The sequence below is a fragment of the Lissotriton helveticus genome, chromosome 6, assembly GCF_964261635.1.
Source record: "Lissotriton helveticus chromosome 6, aLisHel1.1, whole genome shotgun sequence".
NCBI classification, from domain to species: Eukaryota; Metazoa; Chordata; class Amphibia; order Caudata; family Salamandridae; genus Lissotriton; species Lissotriton helveticus.
Window position 1 is genome coordinate 2044250391 of NC_136067.1, and position 16672 is coordinate 2044267062.

Sequence of the window (16672 nt, forward strand, 5' to 3'; positions counted from 1 at the left end):
GTTGAGTCAAAACTGACAATGCACAACCCTCTCTCTCGTGGACATAGAGTATAAAAGGCTTACTGTAGTCGGGAGTACCCAACACAGGAGCAGAACACAATGCATCACGCAACTCAGAAAAACTTTTCTGACAATCGTCAGACCACGGAAGAGGATTCGGTGTATCTTTACAAGTCAAAGCCAACAGAGGTTTCGCCAATAGAGAGAAATTTGGAATCCACTGTCTACAATACGACGTAATACCCAAGAAAGCACGCACTTCTCTCTGTGTACTTTGCACAGTCATTCGAGCAATCGCTTGAATTCGTTCTGGGGTCAACCTTCTTCCCTCCTTCGACAAGAGATGACTTAAGTAGGCCACTTCTTGGAGACAATACTGCAACTTAGAAGGTGACACTTTATGATGCAAGTCCGACAAATGTCACAACAAAGAAAGAGTAGCTTCTTTACAAGTTTTCTCATCATCAGCGGCCACTAACAGATCATCCACATACTGAATAAGAGCAGCACCAGCAGGTAACACAAGAGTATCAAGCTGAGTATTCAAAGCCTGACTATAGATAGAAGGACTTTCACAATAGCATTGGGGAGCTCTCTTAAACCGGAAGCTTCGGCCTCCTAAAGAGAAGCCAAAAATATCTCTACTCTCCTCAGCAATTGGAATACTGAAGAAAGCATTTTTCAAGTCTATGACTGAAAACCAGGCAGCTGAAGCAGGAATCAAAGTCAACAAAGCAGTAATATCCGGAACAACTGGAAACTGTGGCACAACAATCTTGTTAACCTCTTTAAGATCGATCACAAACCTGTAAACAGGTGGCTGAGAAGAGTCAGTGCGTTTCAGGACAGGCAAAACAGGACTGTTACACACATTACCTCTCGTTTCTTCAATCACATCTTTCTCAATCAAATCATAGATGATCGCTAAAAGTGCTCTTTCACCATCGCTAGAAATCCGATATTGGGGAATACGCGGCATTTTAACATTCGCTTTAAGCGTTACAACATAAGGTGGAATCTCCAAAAGACCCACATCATTAGGACCAGTAGCCCAAAGAGTATCACCGAGAGAACGCAATTCCGGTGGAAGCCGATCTTTAGACAAATACATCGGAGAGATCACTTTCTTACCCAATGTAAGCTGTACTCCCGCAGGAGAACAACGTAATGTTGCATGCAACCTTTTCAACAAATACAAACCCAACAAATTCTCACCACAACCTGTCGTTAAAATGAGAGGTGCTTCCAACTCACAAGGCCCTATAGAAAGAGACAAGGGACTAGAAACTGGGTTACGAACTTGGGCGCCAGAGAATCCTACTGAAACATTAGTTAAGCCAGACAAAGGTGCGCCAGGGAGTTTAGAGTGCATGATAGAACTCTTCGCTGCACCAGTATCCAAAAGTAAAGGCTCTACAACACCCGATGTGGCTACTGCAACACAAGGCCCACTCTGATCTACTGGAACCGACACTACTCCCTCTCTTTGTCCATGGCTGTCCTAGCAATCATTATAACCAACACTCTCACCTTCAACATAGTAGTCCTCAACATAGTACTGAGGAGACTGACCACTCGGAACACTCTGTCTATCAAAATAATTCGCACAATTCTGTAGGAAAGAGGAAGGCTCATTCTGGGGGATCACACCACAACCTCTTCCTCTAGGCGCTTGCTGAAAACCACCACGTCCTCTCCGACCTGGTGCACCATTCGCACGCTGTAACAAAGTCGGACAACTATTCTTGAAATGACCTTCCTCTCTACAGTAAGCAAACTGATTAGGGCCAGGAAAGAATCGCTGAACATAAGGCTCAGGCTTCTGTAACAATCTCTGAAATTGTGGAGGTTGCTGAAACTGAGGCTGATTCTGACAAGGCGGATAAGCTTGCTGCAAAAGAACTTTCGTCTTTAAATCCTTCGTTTTCTTCTCTACTTTATCCTTCTCATCTTTATCCCTATTCTCGTAATATTGAGCAGTAGCCAATATCTGGGCCGACGAAGAAACGGCCTATGAACTCTCAGAGTCCTTCAACTTATTAGAAAGTTCGGGAAGCAAATTAAAGACAAATTTATCGACGAACAACCTTTGACCACCTTCCGTACTCCTATCCTGACCACTGTGATCGATAAACGTCTCTTCAAACCTAGTGAAGAAGTCAGACACACTCTCATCTTTCTTCTGCTTGGATGCTGCTAACTTGTCCCAATTTACTCGTAACGCTGGCATCATTGTTTTCATAAGATTTATAATTCTGCCTGGCAATTCCGTAACCAAAGGTTCAGGTTTAGCACCTCCCTGTTGTCTACCATCCGCAGCAATAATATTTGCCCAAGTATCTCCTAATTCTACCGCATGATTCTCATGACGAATCTTTGCCCATAGAGGTTGAGGTACTACATTATCCAACAGCATATCTATGTCTGCCAAATTCATGATGCATGCGTCAACTGTCTGGGACAATTCTTTGTAATAGCCAGCAGGATTCTTACGGGGATCAGGTAAGGTCTGCTTAGGAGCCAAGACCTCTGCTCTCTTCCAAGGGACATGTACCCATACTCGCTGAAAATGAGCCGGTGCGGCAACAATACCCTGAGTTACATTAGCCTGAACAGCTTCCTTCCATACAGGAGGAACTTCTCTCATGGGATACTGTCTCGCTTTTCTTCTAACAGAGGAATCAGGTTCGTTCAATGTCTGAGGCGGAAGGCTAGATCTAAAAGCCAGTATCGTCTCTACGGCATCTGTTATATCAGATTCAACTATCATCCCTTTAGCAAAATCCGACTGAACATCAAGTAGTTCCTGCGGGATCAAACCCAAATCATTATCTTCCCATTCCTGACGCAGAAACATACACATCACATTAAAAACATACCTTTGCTTAGGCGGTTCCCACTGAAAGAAAACATCCATAACCGCTGGCAAACTATACCTTGAGGCATTTATAATCCATTTACGAGCCAACAAATCCAACACAGCCCGTTCCTCGGAACCAGGAAGCTGACTACGACTCTGCTTACGTTCCGAAACAGGGGTCATATTCAGTGACCCAAACAATGGAGACGATAAACTAGAAACAGTTTCTGTCATTCGTTTTCGAACAGAAGGAGAAGAAGCAGTCATAAGAACAGGAGAATAAGTGTTTTGAGGCAAAGAAGGTGTAGGAATAAGAACAGTAGGAGTCTCAGATGCAGAAGCGGAAGGCAAAGGAGTTTGAGGCAAAGCTGATAGCAAAGCTGGCGACCTTAGAGTGGGTTGCGCAGGAGGAGGTAAAACCATCTGTGGAGCACCGGGTGGCTGAACAACAGCAGGAGGTTGAACAACAAAGGGTGGAACAACCGGTGGTAATGGAGGCGCAGTAGCACCCTGCACAGAAGGAGGTGGCAATCTCAGTAAATGAGAGATCAAAGAATCTTTTTCAAGATCTTCAATCGCTTTCGGAGGAGTAGACGGCAAGGCCGGATAACATTTATCTATGGCCATGCAACGTTGCCTATCTGACACCTCAATTGCTTTATCTTCTTCGTTTTCTTTAAACTGCCTAGCAGCTTGCATTATTGATACATTCTTTTCTCTTTTATCTCTTTTAGCTTGTTTAATTTCTCGTTGTCTGGCTTCTTTACGCCAAAGGCGAAAGGAGTCAAACATTGCCGGCCGGGCTTTCTTCCTAAATAATTTAGTTTCTAAATTGTCTAAAATCTCTGTATTAAAGCTACCATGTTGGGGCCATTGTAAGACACCATCTTTTCTAGTGTAGTGGACCCATACTTCATTGAACGTAATGGGGCCCACGCCGTGTTTAGAATAGAGCTCATAAGTCGGAGTTCCAACCGGAGGTATCGGACACGAATCCTCCAATCGGGAATCCCTGTTGCAACCACAACCAAACCAAGTACCAAATTTGCTATGATTAGGCATCTTCGCTCACTAATCGAGCTTCAAACTTCAAGGGATTATCTCTGCTGATACACTCGTAAATATACAAGACCCATAGCTTTGGAAATTGCAATTTTCAAATCAAAACTAAGGACCAAACAAACTAGGAACCAAAGGACCAAAAACTAAGGACTGGGAGCGACCCACTTATACTTAACTGAGGTATCAGTCATGCCACCAGAAGACCCGTCTATCGTCTCGCCGTACATAGCATCACAAATGGGTCCAAGACAGGGCGACAGTCAGGGCAGCAGTCCTTCGTAGCCGTCAGGAAAGCGGGAAGCCTCGCAGAAAAGACCTTCAGTCCACATTCGACATGTCGGGGTCGATGAAGTGGTGGCCGTCCTCCAGAATTTCCTCACGAAGTTTCTCACGAACCTCAGGCTTGGACCGGTACCGCTGAAGTCGCCCCACGTTGGGCGCCAACTGAAGAACCGGGTTATTTAATACCCAGCGGCGCCAGGGGCATGCCCAAAGTTTTCGGGTTCCACCTGTCTTAGAATACAGAGACACGGAAACTTCTTGGTGGCGTCAAAGATCAAATTTATTGGCTGCAGCCAGTAACAGAAGTCCTAGAAATCATCACAGTATGAGTTCTCAGGAGACTGCTCAATTTTACAAAGCAAGTCATCCCTTTTAATTCCAAAAATCACATTCCAGACAAATACCTAACATTTACAAACTGTCCAATCAGATGTATCCACACCAGAGGTATCGCATGACGGTAAAACCCACTTTTCAGTTGCCCAGCCCATGATCAATCATCGGTCAAACCCAACATTCTTCTTTAGACAGGTCAAACGAACCCATAATAAAAAAGGCCACAACCCAATCATAAATAGACCATAAAGAAAAGAGCAGAAACAGGGGAGAGTAGGATAAGGCATATTTGTGTGCAATAAAACTTTTACGATGTCCTGTGCTCTGATCCTTAATCTTGATCAGCTAAAGGGCAGGAACTGGTTTAACAAGGTCAGCTTCAGGCAACAGGGTCAGTTCACTCAGGTCAAACAGAAGTCAGCACGAACTGGAGCTAAGGTGTACATGTCCTTAAAAAGACTAGTTCAGCCACAGTCATCGGCCTATGTGAGGGCAACCACAAAATGGCTGCCGTACACAAAATGGAACCCAAGGGTTCAGAACGAAATCCCTAAATACGTAGTGAATCCATTGGTCTAACGTGATGAAAACACTCATACTTGCCGCACTAACTAGTTACAGTTCGCTAATATCAAATTCGTAACGAAACCATGACCTTTATGAAACGGGTTCAGAATTCACGGAACCTCACACCGCTCTTACCTGCACAGGCCGCGGCTGGATTTATGCACACAGACACAGTCAAACACACAGACACTGTCAGTTTCGAAGGTCTTAAAAAGGGTTAGTTTGCAAAATATTAAGTTTTAAGTACTCCTAACAATTCACATTCTTCTCACTTTCCACTGCTCCTTAAGCTCCCTTCATGCCCTGCTTCTCATATAATGTATTTTGACAAGCTATTGTGAAGCAGTTTGGGGTGTTCTCCCTTTTTCTAGAAAAGATTACAACATTTAAATTTTCTTGTTTTGTTCTTTTATTGTTGCAAAAAATCCACTGCAGTATTCCATTTGATGAATTGATATAAAAATGCTAGGCAGCCGACACGTGTTTCGCTCCCTATGGCTAGCGAGCGTGGGGCTTTCTCAAGGCTGCAAAAGCAGAAAGACTCCAACAGTGGAAGGATAATCTACGTATGGCCTCAAATAATATGCTGCTGCAATTGATCAATATCGCTCAGGAAGAATTTGATAAATATAAGGCTGAAGTTGACTCCTTGACACAGAGAATTGAGGAGGCTAATTGGGGGGACATCACCAAGAAGAATTTTGAAATTCTGAACAAAATCACCCACAACTATTATTAGGGATTTGAATCGACAGGAAGAAGGTGTTGGACCTTGTACCATATTAGTTTTAACAAGCTATGCAAGCCTGATTGTCTTACTGGCCAAGCTACGCCCGTCTTTTAGCCCAACAATTTTGGAAATATTAAGTCTAAGAAAAGAGATCATGTCAAAACCTTCAGCACCTTCAGGAATTCCATAAATTCTCAAATGATTGTGTCTTTTTTTTTAATCTTCCATTTGTTTTTTTAGGAAGAAGAATCTCTTTTGGCATTAAATCGACTTTGGCTGCCACATATTGAGCATCACTTTGACTTTGCTCCACCTCTGAAACTCTGGAATCAAAAGAAAACCGTGTCTCCTCAATCCTCTGGAGGGTGGCCTTTGTTTCCACAACATAGGCTTTTAAGCTTTTAATTTCATCCACTAGGTCCACTAACATTAAAGGCAGCTGAGATTGAATTAGAGAGGCTGGCTCTTTTTTTATTCTCTTACTCCCCTTAAAATATGGTTCCTGTGAGGGTTGGACACGGGCTGCATTTTATAATGATAGGATTGAGCAAGCAGATAATTTCACCGAAGAACTTTTTTCTATTCTCAAGGGCCTGTCATCCCTAGAGAGAACAGTGGCCCCAGCCTCCATTTCGCAAAAGTCATGTAATGAAGTTGCAGACTTTTTTGCCGCAAAGGTATAAAAAATCTATGACGACTTCCCGGCGGAGCCTCGAAATGGCACTGACTACCTAGCCACACTGAGCACAGAGTGGGGGAGAATTGTTGGTCTGAATTTTTCCTCCCCTCCCTCGAAGATCTGGGAAAGTGAGCTCTAAGCATTAGATCAGGCTCCCCGACAGATCCAACCATGCCTAAAGTCATCAGCGCAGGGTTAGAGATCATAATTCCCTGCGTGCAGCAGATTTTAGAAACTTCCTTTCAAACTGGGAAGGTACCGGACATGTGGAAGCAAGCTATTGTTCTCCCTCTTAAAAAAACCCTTAGCAGACATGAACTTATGGGAGTACCTGAGACCTGTCTCACTGCTCCCATAATTTTCAAAAATAGCAGGAAAGGTGGTTAATAAACCGCTGGTGTCACACATCAACCAACATAACCGTTTCCACCCATCACAATCGGGTTTAAGAGCATCCCACTCGACGGAGTCTGCCTTACTCTTTCCCACAGAGTATGAGGGTGGATGAAGGCCAGATGGCTGCACTGATCCTATTAGACCTCAGTACAGCATTTGACACGGTGTCCCACACAATCCTCCTACAGGTCTGGGCGGCACTGCACTGAAGTGGATGACATCCTACCTACAGGATCGCAGCTTCCAGGTTACTCAACCTCCATACACCTCCAAAAACATTGTTCTGTATCAAGGGGTGCCCCAGGGATCAATTTTGAGCACCTCCCTTCAATCTTTACATCTCCCCCTTAGCGAAGATTGTGGAGAACCATGGGATCACCATCGTATTGTATGCAGACGATACGCAACTAGTGGTTACCCTCTCTCCCAACTCAGCGAAGGCAGCTAACAATTTTGCAGACTGCCTAACGGACCTGGCGTCCTGGATGACAAGCAACTGCCTGAAATTGAATGGCAACAAAATCGAGATATTGATAGTGGGGAAATCCCCATCGATCTGGTCTTCAGCCTGGTGGAAAACTCCAGGTCCCGTCACAAGCCCCAAAACAGAAGTGAAGAATTTAGGAGTAAGGCTGGACTCTACTCTCTCGTTTGAAACTCAGACCAGGAAAGTTGCAGGAAAATGTTTCGGTACTCAGAAAATGCTGAGGAAAACCTTGGACATTTTCCTCATTCCTCTAGGAAAACCCTAGTTCATTCCCTTGTGACTTCTCAACTGGATTATGGGAATGTGCTTAACCTAGGCACAATAAGTAAATGTCTGCATAGGCTGCAGTGCATACAGAATGCAGCAGCACGCCTAGTTATGAACCTACCAAGGACAGCTTCCTCTAAGAAAGCACTAGAGTCCTTACACTGGCTACCCATAATCAAGAGGATTCTTTTTAAGGCATTGTGTGTCTGCCACCACACCCTACAGAAGAAAGGCCCATTCTTCCTGCGGGACCTCCTTATTCCTTATACCCCAGGCTGACATCTCAGATCCGCCGGGTCCCACCTGGTTAGAGTTCCCAAGATTAGGAAAGCCAGGATGGGCGCACGTTCTTTCAGATTTCTGGCAGCTAAAAATTGGAATACGCTTCCTTTGGCTCTCCGTGCGGAACAGTCAGAGAACCTGTTCTGGAAAAAATTTAAAACGTGGCTATTTCAATTATAAGCTGGCTCTGTTTTTATCGCCATTACTCCTGGTTCGCTTGACCTCTCTGCTCGCCGTTACCCATGGTTCTGTATGTTAGCAGCCTTAGCGCTGGGATACACCAGCTGATGTAACCAGGCGCTTTATAAATGTCAAATTATTATTATTATTATTAGTAATAGAAGTAGAAGCAAAAGGTTTCCGGAGAGAGGATGCGTGGTTATCCATTTTAAGTGATGCTGCGTCTGCCATTCTATCAACAATATCAGAATGCTGCGCAACACCTGCCCCATTAAAGGCTAAAAGTAGCAAAACAGATTGAGAATGTTATTGGAGACTAAAAATTTCAATACTAATGATAGATGGTGATATATAAAAAAAAGTCAACTTCAGGATGAAAGCTCAGGCATATGTCACCAAGCCTGTCATTCCTTAAATACAGGCTAATGCCAATTCATTTGTATGGAAAGAATGTTAAGGTAATATCATGCTCATATGGAAAAGCTGCCACCCTTATTAGCATCAAAACTTAGAAAATAAAGAAAAGTGTTCCATAATATATAATACTGAAAGCACTCCCATCCACTCTGCTGACAGGACAAACACTACAACAATGAGTGCTAACTTCAATCCAACACAAAATAGCGGCTTAGATGGCTCTGGGTGAGGAACGACAACCGTTCACAGGTAAGTTACTACATGAACCATGGAAAGGTCTAAAAACTCACCTTTCCACTCCCCCACCATTCTGATTCCACCACAGCCTGCCAAATATGTGGAAGAGGAGGTGAGGCTGCAGAAAATCCGTCTAGTCACACTGTGGCGTCAGGAGAACTAAAGCCCGACGGCCATCTTGTGGGTGGATCTGACCACACCCCCTACTTAGCGGCCGCCATCGCGGGCGTGCTCGCTGACCACGCCCCCTCGAGGCCACGCCCCCCGCCCAGCACATAAAACGCTGATAACGAGCGTCAACACTAACTTGTGAACCCACTCCTGAGGTGGAAGCCGGGAGCTGGCGGTACGCTTTCTTTTACTTTCTTTCACGTTTTTAAAATTGATTGTCACTTGTGCTCTTGTGTATTTTTAAACAAAAAACGAAGCCTAATGCCCTTGACCTCCTCTGGGCCAGAAGGCCGTTGCTTGATCAGCGCACAGCCGATCTGAACGCTGTAGCGCTCACAGTTTACCTTAGCGGCCGCCATCGCCGGCGTGCTCGCTGACCACGCCCCCTCGAGGCCACACCCCCTCACTTAGATATGTGCTTATGCGGAAGCGCAGCGGACGAGCGCAGCGGGAGTGCCGTTTGCGTGCCGAAGGCGCGCCTAAGGCAAGCCCGTCTGCGCCAAGACCGCGGCAGGCACAGGATACTCTGGTCAAGCACCCCCTATCTTAAGGTATCTGCCCGACGCCCTGCGCAGTCTACGCATAAGAAGCAGCTGCACTTGTAAGATCGATATGATTAACATCAGAGGTCCCTTCAGTTGCAAACTCTGTAGGTGGTCATCCTCCGGTTCCCCTGTCAAGGTATTAACCCCTTTAATCGACCCAGCAGACAATACGGCGCACTTTAAAGGAGGGATGATCAATGCTCGCTCCATGTGTAGCCACAGCCAAGATATACATGATCTTATCCGGGAGTTAAACCTAGATTGCCTCCACATTACCGAAACCTGGCTAACGGACAATAGCAACCCTGACCTAGCCATCGCCCTCCCTCACGGCTATACCATCTTTAGGCAAGACAGGCTGAAGGGGAGAGGTGGAGGAGTAGCCATGGTGTTAAGAAACCATTTTAAATGTCACACATTCAACTTAGATCCCCTCAAAGGGATAGAAGGCCTCGGCTTTTCAATCAAACTAAATGAAACCACCTCCTTCTCTGGTGGACTTATTTACCGCCCTGCGGGTAATGCAACCACATTCCTAGATACTCTCAGTGACTCACTGGGTCACCTCCTCATTAGATACCCTCACTTCACTCTTTTGGGTGATTTTAATTTGCACCTTGAATCCAGAACCGACTTACAGGCTCTGAATTTTCATCAAACCCTAGAAATCTTTAACCTTCAACAAAGGGTTAAACAGCCCACACACCAAGCTGGACACATACTAGATGGGGTCTGTTCGAACCTTCCCCTTCTAACAACCCAATCTCCTATCCCACAAATATGGACTGATCATAGTCTGATCCCGTTCTGTATTAAAACCTCCCGCCCCCTTAACGCAATCAAATCCAGTTCACATTTAGAGAACTACGTCAACTGGAAAACGGTAGAAGAAAATTTTAAGCTTAAACCTATCACCCAAACTCAGATCCCTAATCTTACCGGCGACGTAATACATGACTCAAAACACTTCCAGAGCTGGATACAGAAGGAGATTATAGCGCGTGATCCCCCCAAACGTCCCCGAAGAACAGAGAAGAAATATAAGATAAATGCTCCTTGGTTCACGACAGAATTAGCCAAAGCCCATCTATTATGCAGGAATGCCGAACGCAAGTGGCGTAGAACTTACGACACGACATACAGACACTCTTATATCCAATTGAGGAAAATATATCACTCCAGTATAAAAACTGCCAAGAAAGATTTTTATACTAATGCCATCAATGAGGCCAAACAGAAACAAAAAACACTATTTGCGATAGTCAAGACCTTCACCCATCCCAGAGCGCTACAACCTGAAATACCCCCATCACAAGAGTTCTGCAATCAAATTGCCGACTTTTTTGAGGAGAATATTGACGCAATTCAAAAAGACTTTCCTACACCCCAAATCGCTCTGACCTCCACCCTCTCTGATCAGGGAGTAAACACTGTTGGAAGTCTTAAAACTTTCACGCCGGTCAGCCTAGCCCAAACACGGGAAGTAATTCTAGCATGTAAATCAGGAGCACCTTCAGACCCATGCCCCCCTAGAATTCTTCATCAATTAATTGACGTGGTGAATCCAATCATTAACAAGATTGTCAACTCTTCACTCAGTACAGGTATTGTCCCTTATGAATGGAAACAGGGTATAGTCAAACCCCTGATGAAAAAACTTAATAAATCCCCCTCAGACCTCACTAATCTACGTCCTATATCACTTCTTCCAGTCTTAGGAAAAATCACGGAACAAACAGTCTATAAAGAACTAAAAAGTCATTTAGAAGCTTACAACATACTTCACCCCCAACAGTCGGGTTTCCGTCCCCGTCACTCTACAGAAACTGCATTAATTGAATTGACAGACTCCATAAAGCTACTGCAAGATCAGAGAAAGAACGCTGTGTTGATTCTACTGGATCTCACAGCAGCATTCGATACTATTTCTCATTCCATACTACTGAGCAGACTGAAAGATATCGGCATCTCAGATGTGGTCCTTGCATGGATAACATCCTTCTTAACTGACAGATCCCAAACCATTGCTTTGGGCCCTTTCCTCTCTGAAGTGAAGAAGGTTCGGTCTGGAGTTCCCCAAGGCTCCATTTTAAGTCCTCTACTTTTTAATGTATACTTGATCCCGCTCATCTCTTTGATTGAATCATTCGGCATTCTTGTAACCTCGTATGCCGATGACACGCAACTTATTGTGCCATTAGATGAACACTCCACCAAGGCAGAACAAAATCTTAAAAACTGTCTGAAAGCCGTCTTCCATTGGATGAACATAAACCACCTAAAATGCAACACCAGCAAGACTGAAATCCTTCCTATGGGAAAAAATGTTAATTTCTGTCCCAGCATATGGTGGCCAGAGGACTCCACAGCTCCCCCACAGACCGTAGCGACAGCAAGGAATCTCGGAGTCTTGTTAGACACTTATTTATCCTTTGACCAACATGTCAGGAGTGTGGCCGGTCGCTGTTTTGGCATCATAAAATCTCTTAAAAATTGTTTCGACTTCCTACCCACCGATTCAAGAAAGGCTGTAACAGTGGCTCTAATCCTCGCCCGCCTAGACTACTGCAATGGACTTATGGCAGGTGCAAAAAAATCTACACTTAAAAAACTTCAAAGTGTACTACATTCGGCTGCCAGATTAGTTTTAAAACTACCCAGAAAATCTTCAATATCAGCTGCCCTAAAAACTCTCCACTGGCTCCCCTTGCATAAAATAATCTTTTTTAAGATTCTAATTGTTGCATTCCGGGCATTCAATAACACAGGCCCTAAATATCTCATCAGGCGCTATCCCCATTACAACCCTACTAGAAATCTACGGTCCTCCAATGACAATCTAATACAGCTAGCTACGTTTAATCTCAAAACCAAAGGGGGCAAAACCTTGGCCTATGTGTCCTCCAAAGCCTGGAACTCTATGCCCAAAAATCTTAGGTCCCAAACCCAGGAATCCAAGTTCCGGAAGCTACTAAAAACCTGGATCTTTAATCTCCCAGACGACTATACCATGGCTGCTATCTAATTTTCTTTTTTTTCTTATGTAACTGAAAGCTTACCTTCAAACAGCGCCAAGATGCTCCTTTCGGAGCGACCACTGCGCTTTACAAATAACACAACAAATTACAAATTACAAACAAAATTACTTTGCAGGGTTTGTGACTAACAAAATGGCTGGTGTGATGTAAACCAATTTTGTGAGTCAGAAAAGCATTTCCAACTCACAAAATGGGTTAACCAATCTATTGTGAATCGCAATTCGGATTGGACGTGAAAGGAGCATAACTCCTAGTTGCTATTTCGTACGGTATCTATCAATGATTTGTCACCCCAATTGCGTTTACAAACCATTGATCAGTAACTGACACTTCCATTAAGGTGATTCATAATGGGGAATGTGTTTTTGTGAATCGTGTTGACAGCACATGGAGGGTGCCTATGTTTTCTCAAATGGAAAAGTGTTTTTTTAAGCAGTACCAGTTCTTTGCAGAAAGTTTCCCCTTTAGGAATGCAAACACAGGGATGGCGGTCTGTTGCAACTTACAGGTGACCATCCCTTTGTTTATAGTGTTGTGTGTTTCCTGCACAGCCCCCTATGTTAGCCTAACTGTACACGTTATAGGCCTCCTTTTCTTTTTGCACACATTACTATATAAACATGTTGGCTTTTGTGCTGCATTGTATTTTCACACTAAACCAGCATATGTCTTCATGTTCCGTTCTGTTCCTGTGATTTAGTCTGAACAGCATAGACAAGGTCAAACAACAATGCCCCTTGTTATTCTTTCTGTCGAGGCACTAGCACCTAGACATAACATAGAAACGCAGCTGTTGTTTATGAGCAAATGTCTTGTCATATTGGTGATCACAAGAGCCAAAAGCACACACATGGAACGAGAGTTCTAAGACAAGATCACCGCATCTGCCGAGGTTTACAGCGTCCATCTGTGTATGCTAATGTGCAGGGTTTACCATTAATCCCAGAGATCTTATATATATACATATAAAAGAAGAAGGTTGCCCAATGAAGCCATCACACACGAAGGGGTAAACACACACGTGCCTCAGGCGGTTGCACATACAGCATTCCAGTCGTGCTCTTGAATAATAGACAAACGCGTTTCGAGTAACTCTGTACCCTTGTTCACTGGCAGGTATACATGACAATTGTGCACGGATTCAGCAAAAACGTGTTTGCGGGATATCTATATTAAATCAACAAACCCCGCCCCAGTGGGCGTCAACATTAGCCGTGACTTTCTGGTAAAAGTAGTCCATAAAAATAAGCCATGCTTGTAGTCCCATTCAATCCCAAGTGGGTTATTGCATCTCCAAATAATGTTCAAGCACAAAAGTAAAGTTCCATCAATAGTTTCTAAAATAGAAAAAAGCACTGAACAGGTTCGCTGCTGTACATCCTAATGTATACCTGAGGCTCAGGTCCCCTTCGTTCCAACTTCGAGCTCGCGTTTGCTCAGCTCGAGGATCCGCTCTCTCCAGCAGCGGGACGGCTTCACGGCCGGACCAGCCGCATTAACATGAAAGAAGAAGGTTGCCCAATGAAGCCATCGCCCACGAAGGGGTAAACACACACGTGCTTCAGGCGGTTGCACATACAGCATTTCAGTTGTGCTCTTGAATAATAGCCAAACGTGTTTCGAGTAACTCTGTACCCTTGTTCACTGGCAGGTATACATGACAATTTTGCACGGATTCAGCAAAAACGTGTTTGCGGGACATCTTTATTAAATGATTAAGCCCCACCCCAGGGGGCGTCAACATTAGCCGTGGCTTTCTGGTTAAAGTAGTCCATAAAAATAAGCCATGCTTACTGCACCTCCAAATAATGTTCAAGCACAAAAGTAACGGCTCAGGTCCTCTTCTTTCCAACTTCGAGCTCGCGTTTGCTCAGCTCGAGGATCCGCTCTCTCCAGTGGCGGGACGGCTATATATACATATATAAAATCATTTAGCTTCAGTAGCAGGGGAGGATGGTTTAGGCTACTCTGTCCCATATAACGACAGGGCTTTTCGGGGTATACAGTTTAATAACAATGTTAACTGTATTTTTAGTATGCATTTGTTTTCTAATTGTGGCACGAATACTGCATTTCAGAGCACAATAGTTTAAATAAATATTCGGAACTTCCGTCTCCTGGGTATCTTTTGTGGACAAGTACAAGTGAGAGAGCGAAAGGGTGTTCTGTTACCACAATTCCTGAGAGGGTCAAGAGCGTTGTTTTCAGGGGTGCCAATTCACTTGTTTTTCTGGTAAGGTTAGGAGAGCAAATGTGGCACCAAAGCTAGTCAGACTCAGACTCGTGGATACTGAGGTGGTATGGTGACTCAGTCCCTAAATACTGTTGTTCTATGGTCCCAAGCGTAGTTCTGTTCCAGAGCTGAATCCCTGCAACATGGAGCCACCAACGTTTTGGTCAGGTACTTCCTTGTGGGAACGTTCGTGGTGTTAGAGATTTCTCCTCCACAGTTTTTAGGGAGCACCTCGTGCTGTCGGTTTTCCAAGCTTGAATGTTAAAAGATTTACACCCTGATTGTGTTACCCTTTCAATCCTTTTTGATTTAATTATGGCTCAGCTTGTAGCTATTGCTGTTAATTGCCGCCCAGCAGTAACTCAGCATTTAATGCAAAACGGGGTTCCTAATGTGGGAGAAGCTGTGATTTTTGTAATTGAAGCAGACTCAGCATTCCGCTTTGAAGTTCTTTTTGGTGTCACTTTTTTCCACTCTTGTGGACGCTAATTATAATATTTTCCATGGATACACTGTACCCTCAGTTCCTAATGCTTATTGACCATATGCACTTGTTGAAATTCCTCTTACTGTCTGAGAGCACCCGACTTGGTTTAGTGGCACCCTCCTCATGGCTTGGCACTGTCCAAATGGGCCCCTTAAGTATTGATGGGGCCCCATGGCCGGCACTGGCGGGCTATACCTCATTTTCAGATTTTACTAATATATATTTAGTGCAGACTCGTGCTTTATACAATGTTCTTGTTGTTTTATATAGACGCATGACCCAATTCTTTGCACATGCCTAGCTGGCTAGTCCAGCTACAGTTGTACTGCAAGGACAACCTCATATGCCTGCAGCTCATGTTATAAGTCCTGTAATTGTTCGTTCAGTTATGGGCAAACAACCCACAAATCATGAAGAGCTAACCTTTTGTACTGAAGTACCGAAAAATAATAATAACTTATAGAGCTATACTTACTAATAGCCCCCAATACAAATTACCAATAATCAGTCAGTTGGCAGCGTAGAAAGTTCAATCGTTTATTAAACAACAACTCTGCCGTAGGAGCCTCTCGCGACCTAACCCCTCAAGGTCCGCCGAGAAGACTGCTGGCACATTATCAGGAGAACATATATATACTGTTACATTCCGAAACTGTTACCTAAGAAGGAAAAATACAAGTTGGTACAGGTTGGTGCAAAAGGAAAGACCATATATGGGACACAAAGCATCCTTAGTTTAGCTCAGCTCGTTATAGCAAGGTCAGTGAGGTTGACTCCCTTCTGCCAGCTCTAGGAGAGTCTGTACAGCGCCTCCTGGAATGTGCTTATCTGGCCTACCCCCACCTACAACCTTGACAGGCCTAACATGCAGAAGCAGCAGTTTGTTACATGTGTCCGACTGTTTGTGAGCAAACAGTTCTTGCTAACTCTAATGGCAGGTTTCCACTAATGCTACAAGCAGACTAGGCCACAAAATGGCGCTGGTCAAGCCAATCCATATTACTTATTAGAAATATAAGGTATAGTAATCCCTAAGTTACAATATATGCGAGTATATTAAGGCTCAAACATTCTCATTGAACTGAATAGGTGCATCACCCTAATTTCTAACTACTGCTACGTGTCATTGGTTTGCTCAAAGGGCCTAATTCAAATTTCAGTTCCTCAGTATTGCCCAAAAAAATACATCAACTTGAAGATGTGTGTTCCCTTACGGAACCACAAGACAAGCACAGAATCTAAACCATATGATTGCCAAATGGCCTGGTTCCCCCTTCAGCCGACTGCAGCACCTGGGGGACTATCTTTTTCACTGCTTACACTCTTTGTCATGGCACTCCCTCAATGGTTGTTCTACCGAATGCCCTCAAACAAATAAAGAATGAGCATGCAGCAGGTCCTGTCCTTGATTTGGGG